We start from the raw sequence: 8,138 nt of genomic DNA, 5'->3' as shown, positions 1-8,138 counted from the left end.
ATGTATTTTGTATGTGAATATAAAGCCTGAAAACACTGCACGCCCTGGGTTCGTGCGAGGGAGGGCAGGGACGACGGCAAACCTTTGCCAATTTCTGTGAGCGTGGAAAAATTAATTCCGAGATCTTACATTTAATTAAAGAGGACAGAGTAAAGGCTATGAATTTCACATTAAACAAGTGCAAAATTGTGCGGGGCACGGCTGCAATTTTCTGGGGAAAGCAGGGCTCACCAGCGTCTAAGGAGGGCGTCTTAGTCTTCACTGCTATAGATTTCTAACTCGGCTGAACTGTGATCGCTTAATCTGCCCCCTTTCATAACTGTGTCAAGTATCGCTTCATCAATGACAGCAAGAAAAACCTCTGATGGCATCAGTATTGAAGGGAAAGTAAATTCTTGATGTGAAGTTTACTTTCTTTCTCATCACACGAGCAAGTTAATTTGACTAGAAAAACACTGAAGGCAAAAAATATCATTAAAAAAACACTGCAAAGTCATATGTATGTGCAAATCTAAAAACAAAATTGGTTTGTGCAACAAATACTCAAAGTTTTTTGTTCTCAAGACTGACTTTGCATAAACAAAATTGAATTTTACAAACCCATAAACACTTCAGGTGAAGACTTCCTCACATCTAAGGCTGCATTGACACTGAAATTTCATCCAATTCTGATATTCTGCTACTTATGCAGCACACATTGGATTTGGTTTTGGACAGTGTAAGCAGGAGAAAGATGCATGCATTCCAATATTTTGATGTAGAAATAAATGAGATATGTATTGGACGTGTGCCAGTGTGACCATGGTGTAACCAGGATGATTGGATTTTCTTAAAAATCAAATCTGCGACCATCTAGTTTATTCGTCATATAAATAGTGAACACATGGAAAACAAATGAGAAGCATGGAGGTTATCTGATAGAAAGAAAATATAGTGGTTTGGAAGCTAAGACGAGATCCAATACTAAATCTCAGTGATTCATTTATAACACTCCCTGCCAGCACGACAAGATGCGTACGATGCAGTCATGGCCCTTTTTCTCCTTCTCTGCTTAAACATCCTGAAAAATGTTTTGTAAACTTCTGTCGAAACGCGACATTAGCATCAACCAGATGTCAGGGATGCACGTGCAATGTTTCTGGTGTTGTAGGCAGGTGAAATCGCAGGAATCATAAATGGCTCCCTTAATAATTGCACAGACAAAAAAAAATCAGATTAAGGCAGAAAATCCAATCCAAGCATTAAGAGTTGCAGTGTGAACGCAGCACTAAACGTCACAGCAGGCAGTTAAAGGCAGTAGTTGTGAAATTTAGTTAAAGGAGCCGTAGCATGCTTTTCTGAGCCTGCCAGAGTCAGCTACAGGAAATTAGAGGCTATTTTAGCACCTGTGGCAATACTGATTGTTTTCATATAATAGTACTAATTCTATATACTGTGTTTTCAACATGGAAGTCCCCCCGCCCCCCGTGATTCAGACATACACACAAAAAAAGTACAAAATAAACTGTAATACTTAATGAAAATAAGTAATAATGCATGTGCTTCATTTTCTATAGATAAACTGCAATGACAGAGCAGATAAGCAGCTTGGGGCACCAGAAACTTCGCCCTGAGGAGGCAGGTCTTAGTAGCGATTCCACCAATCACTGATCAACAATGAAATTAAACCAGCCAGCGCCATTTAATGACTGCCGCTTGTAACAGACTTGACGTCGTCCATTGCGATCTGGTTTTTATGTTCGTTTTTTTTTTTTCTTTGTTTATAAACACACTGAAATTGAAGAACGATGAAGCACCCCAACTTAGAAATTCACCACTAGCGCCACTGGTCTGCGCCACCTCCAGCCACTTTTGATGACTGTGCTCTTCTTTGGAGGGGTAAGCAAATTTGTTGAACAAACTGATCGTTTTGCTACGATGCTGCACATGCTTATTTGGCGCTTCGTGATTAGTGCCACCTGCCTACGTGGATTGGTGGTGAGTCAGTTGTTTGAAGGGAGGTAGAGCTTGGACTGAATATTTACAGATTACCTAAATATGCATTAATGAAGAGAATTAATGACTTAAATGTGCTGTAGGCAGGATTTTGCTAGTCAATGCTAAGTTTTCTGTGTTTTTTTTGGATTAAATGTTAGAGTATCCATTGATAATCCTTTAGGAGTGTAGCATAATTGCTCTACCGCGAGGGCGCAGCGTTTCCATCTGTCTCTGTTCTGAGCTGAAAAGGAATCTCAACAGCTCCAGGTATCTTTGACCAATCAGAAGAGCCCCTGAGGCCCTAACCGTGATTGGTCGAGGGGCGTTCGTCGCACGTTCTTGTGGGAGGGGCTTAACTTGCGTAAGGGCGTGATGTCAGAGAAAACAGGACAGGATTGGCTGTGCTGGGTTTCAAATCGCCATCTTAGATGGGTCAAATCGCCATCTTGCTTAGGTAACCCTAAGCAAGATGGCGGAGATGCGGAATCCTGCCTACAGCACCTTTAAAATAAGTTTTTATGAGATAATCACAGTAACAACGTTAAAAGCTCAGAAAAAATTCCATTTTTAATGACAGGGCTCCTTTAAAATGACTTGATTTAATTTGTAATAAACTAATCCCGAATCTAAAACACCAGGTCGCTGTGGCCATCGATTGGTTCACAGAATGGTCACGTCACTGTGTTGTCAACAGTCGTCGCACACTGAGTTAAACAACAGCAGCGTAACTGAAGAATTACCTGGCTGCATAATCCCCGGCCCAACATTTAGAAACAACTCAGTGCTTCATGTGGACTTGTGATTATATGTCAGTGTTTCATTCGAAAGTTGATGAAGAAGCTCCACAAATGAACCTTTAAAGGCAAAGAATTCTCAAATTTCTCAAAGAATTTCTCAGAGCGACCAATAAAGTAACGGCACAGCACAGTGATCTCAATCGCCCTGAAAAAAAAGCCCTCAGCTTCAAGCTTCATTGGAGCAGTTATGTTTGAAACCACAGCTATAGCTGGTCCTGTAAGTGTGACCTCATGACATCGCTCACACACACACACACACGCACGCACACGCACGCACACGCGTCCCTCTAACCTCTGTCCGTGCAGCTCTACCTCAGGAGGAAATTGAATTGGAGCGTTGACCCCGTCTGACACAAAGCAAGCACCATTGATTTTTATTGAAACATGAGCTATCGATACTGAAATTGCTTTTGATTTACAAGGTTTCTGCTTCTGTGTGCTTCCTCTGCGAATGATACAAGCTCTATTTCATTTCCATCTCAGTCGTCTTGTTATGATTTGAGGCGCGGCACATGAAAATAAAATCCTCACATCTTGGATTATAATGGAAAATCAGTAGATTAAAAATTGGCTCAAGTTTCAGAGTGAAAAATTGAATTTTTGTCAATTATTCTCATTGTTGACACTTGAAACAGTCCCACCTTCATGTCGATTTTAAATCTGTAATTTCGTTTATACAAAGAACGTTCCAACTTTTCAGATTTCCCCTTATTTGGTCATTTTAACATTTTTTGGAGCCTTTGAATTCTTCACAGACTGGCTGTCTCAGCATGCCCCTAACTTATTAGACACCGAGGCTGGTTTGCACACATAACAAGAGTTTTTAATGACCAACTTCCAGATAAAATATAATTTGTAATGAGGTTAGTAGTCAACAAACATCAAGCTTATAAAAAAAAAGCTATGAAATTAACTGTGAAGACAAGCAAGTGTTATAAAATGTTGTCAAGAAATCTTCAGAAAAAGCTTTTATTATCACTACACAATAACTTTAAAATAAGCTGAAATGTAAAAAAAATAAGTGTATATTCAAAACTATGGGAACTACATGTCACAAAATAGAGCCTTTAAACTCGATCACCTCTCCTACTTTTCACACTCCTGTTTGGATTATTTTGAGAAAGCCACACAAGCTGGTATGAACTGTTTAACTGGATTTGTGTCAGTGGATACTCTGACGACGCTCAGCCGGCCACCTAATGCCCTCGCAAATCTGGAAGAGGAGTCTCTTTTTGCCTCATTCAACCTTGATCACAGTAACGGCCACACGGTGCTCAGAGTTAAAGAGCCTTTCATACAGCTGCAGATTCATAGGAACATAAAGGGGGGGGGGGGGGGAAACACAGTAATGCTTTTACATCAAATAATTACAGTCGCACTCAAAGGATCTGTGCTTAGGTATTTACCAGCACTCACACACAAACACACAGCAGACTGATGAAAGCCAGAGCGAAGAGGCTGTGGTGGTGCATACTGATGCCTCGCCAAGAGCTCCCTGCTGGGCTTAGCTTGATCCCAGAGTCCCCTGATGGCTCCGCAGCTCCGAGGACCTACTCCATGTTTAACCTGCAACATATATTTGCACAGCCGAGCGCGCGCGGACAGACATATGCGCACATGACCCGCCGTGCAGCTTCAGCTCTGTAGTGTTTCATGGGTCTGAATTTGGCTTTCAGCACACAGCCACAATTCACTGTCACCAGAAAACAAAGCACGGCGACCTGTGTGCGCGTGTGTGTGTGTGTGTGTGTGTGTGTGTGTGTGTGTGTGCACTGTATGTGAGCAGAGTGTTTGTGAAGCTGTCAGCGCAGCTCGTAGCTACCACCCTCACTCTTTTCCTCTCTAACACATGCTGATAGACACTCATATTTCCTGTGGTAACAAGCGTGAAAATGGCCTCATAAATCCAAAGTGGTTTTACAGAGACCACATCAGGGGCCTAAAGGAGACGTATTATGTAAATAAAACAACACGCTATCAGTAATACCGGATTGCTGCGACCACCAGATCATAATGACACAGTGGGAGACTCTTAGTTGAATATAGCAACAGTTTGATTAGGTGTGCTGTTGCGTGTGTGCGTGTGTGTGTGTGTGTGTGTGTGTGTGCACATGCACCCCCACTACATAATTTCATATTTCATCATAAGTCTCAATCCCGGCATGGTGTGGTTCTTCGCAGCCCGCCATGGTCCAGCAATCTGTCAGCAGAGCACAGGGGAAGGCAGGGCCAATCCACTTCCTCGGTCTCTCACACACACACACACACACACACACACACACACACACACACACACACACACACACACACACACACACACACACACACACACACACACACACACACACACACACACACACACACACACACACACACACACACACACACACACACACACACACACACATCACACTGTTTATTAAAGGTGAAAGAGCGAGGAGAGGTGTGTGTGCGCACGTCTGCGTTTCTGGCCACAAACGCCTGAATGCAAACATAAAATGGACTTGTTGTGCACACTCCAGAGCCCGGTTTGATACACAAACACCTCTCGGACTCACATATTCAGTAATTCAAACTCGCACGCGTGCACGCGCGCACCCCAGCAGCTCGCCCAGCTCCGACCCGTGATGGATTGGCTGCACTCCTGCCGTGACAGACGAGCGATGGATGGAGAGCTGAGAAGATGAAGGGAAGAAAGGGACGGAGGTGGTGGGGGTGTGTGTGTGTATGTGTGTGTGTGTGTGTGTGTGTGTGTGTGTGTGCGTGAGGGCGAGTTGGCGGAGGGAAAAAGAGCTGAGTGCAGTGGTCTCAGTGTCAGGGAGGATCTTACATGGGGCCAAGCAGATCATTTCCTCCTCGGCAGCACGTGTCATTTCTTCTAAACAAACAGCCCTTCTGTGGACAGGAGGAGGCTGAAGGCCTGCCCTGTCAATCTCCCTCTCTCTCTCTCCCCCCCCCCCCCCCTCCTCTCTCCTGCTTCCCTTTATCTGTATCTCCTTTATGTGCTTGTGTGTGTGTGTGCCTGAGACAGGGTTTTAGTGTGAATTCATGTGTGTGGGTCATGTAAATGAAAGAACTCATATACACTATTGGCACAGTCATATCTGTAAAACCTGCTGGGCTCAGTTTTTGGTGCTTCATCAGACCTTTCTGGATTCGTTGTCTCAACACTGTGTTTCAACAGCCCACCCCAGCTAATCAGCAGATTTCAGTCCAAAAGCTTGGATTTTTGCACTTTTGGTGACTTCATCTTCGAATCTATGAGTTTTCCGTCACGGATAATTCCAGCTAAGTAGATTTTCATGATTTATCCTGCAATATATTTAGTTCTGAGCAACAACTCACATTTTTAATCTGCTATATTGTGCATTTTTATTCTGAAAACACTGCAATATAAACAAAAACACTGCATCACTTGGTTTACCATTAACAATTACTTTTAAACAGCTGTTGTAGCAGCTGAAGTATTTAAAATCAAAAGTTTTTTTGCCGCTGTCAGGGCAATGATGTTTCATTTTTTGCTTGTTTCAACAAGTTGCTTCAGGGTACAGAACCTCTCGAGGCTGTATAGATACAAACTGAAGGTGGATTTTATATTGTCTTTCTTATATTTGGAGTCTAATCACAAGGTATCTGCACAAGATTTTGGCATGTTTCGTAGTGACAGCCGACATCTGTCATTCAAAAAAAAGTTGAAGTTCCTACAGCTTTCCAACATATCTTATCCTATGGATCAGCAGAAACCATCCTGTCTGTGCATCATTGCAGTTCAGCACCATTTCACTGAATTATGCAGTATTCTGAAGACGTGATTGAGCTGGGTTAACATATCTCGTGTCTCCTGTTCACACCGTTCTGGCATAAGGTTAGGATTCACAGGTTGTCGGTCAAAGAAAAAAAACTCTGTATTTTAACTCTGTGCTGAATTATGTATGAAAGGTTCAGAAACGAGAGCTGGATGTGAGTCTTGGACACTCGGCTGAGCGGGTTAAAAGTGCAATAAATAGTGATAACAGTGGAGGACATGGAGGCCAGCTACAGGAGCTTCAGTCAAATGTTAAGAAGATACTGAAAGGCTTTAAAATGCTGCATCTAAAACACAACCAAAGCAGAACTGCTCAATGTCTGTATCTGTATGCACTCAAAGCTAATGAGTAACGGATGTTTAAAAAAGCCACCATATTATGGACTAAAATAATGATGCATTTTTTAAATATTCTATTCGCTGTCAGCATGGCCGACTGAAAAATGCATTCTTTATGGCGCTCTTTAATATTTCAATATCTTTGTACTAACAAGTAATTATTGCACATTCAACTAAATGTGATCCTGAAACTTCAGGTTGGTGCATGTTCCCCCATCACCTGTCATGTCTGCAGTAAATAGCCGTGTGAGGCACAATGTCAGACATGATTTGTGTTTTCCAGTCAGGAGTGTGCCGTGTATGCAAACCACCAATTTAACTTGCTTCTAATTACACACTTAAAGACGTAATTAGGCCTGCTTGTTCCATTGCTACACAAAGCGATATCACACAGTACGCCGAGCGAGGCGCTCCGCGGAGAGGGTTCACACATGGCCAAGCAAATGCGCATGCACGCATGCATTTTAATGAACATATCAACTGCGCAGACATAACATATATGGAGGAGGGAAAAAAAAAAAAAAAAAACAATTTCGAAACAAATATAATTGCTCGTTATTGGCTTTATGTGCAGTGGGTTTAGTCTGCAGAGAGAGCTCAACAGATGGTAATTAAAAAATAAACTTATGCACTACTTCGGCTTATATTCAATCACATATATGCAGTGTGTATTTAAAAAAAAAAAAAAAAACTTCACCTAACAAAACTCCACAGTGTTCTTGTGATTAACCATCAGTCAGTAATGGTGCACAAACTAACTGCAGCATCAGTACCACTCCTTGTTTTTTAACCTGCAAAAGCTGTATTGTTGTTTTTTTTATTTTTACCATTAGGGGGGCACAAAGAAGAATACACTATCCAGTAATGGAAACTATCACCAAGAGCAGAGATATACAGTATTACGAAGAAACAGGTTTCTGTCGCTGCTGCTTGCTGTTGAGCAGGTAGCAGTAAACTGTGTGTGTAAATGAGTGCAGTAAGGCAGAACCAGGCTGTTAAGCTGTGGGCCTTAAAACCAAAATAATGAGCTGAGGGGTGCTAAAAGTGCTCCAAAGAACTGAGCTGACCTGCAAAGTTAGGTGATAAATCTCGATGGCATCGGGGCTACGTGCTACCCCCCCGCTTCACTTTAACTTTCATTCATTCCACTCTCAGTCATTTCATCTGTTGTAAATCTAGAAATATCGATCGGAGCAAATTTAAAGTGCAGTGCATTTGGC

This window comes from Salarias fasciatus, chromosome 15, assembly GCF_902148845.1.
Source record: "Salarias fasciatus chromosome 15, fSalaFa1.1, whole genome shotgun sequence".
Classification (NCBI taxonomy): domain Eukaryota; kingdom Metazoa; phylum Chordata; class Actinopteri; order Blenniiformes; family Blenniidae; genus Salarias; species Salarias fasciatus.
This window is presented reverse-complemented; position numbering follows the sequence as displayed.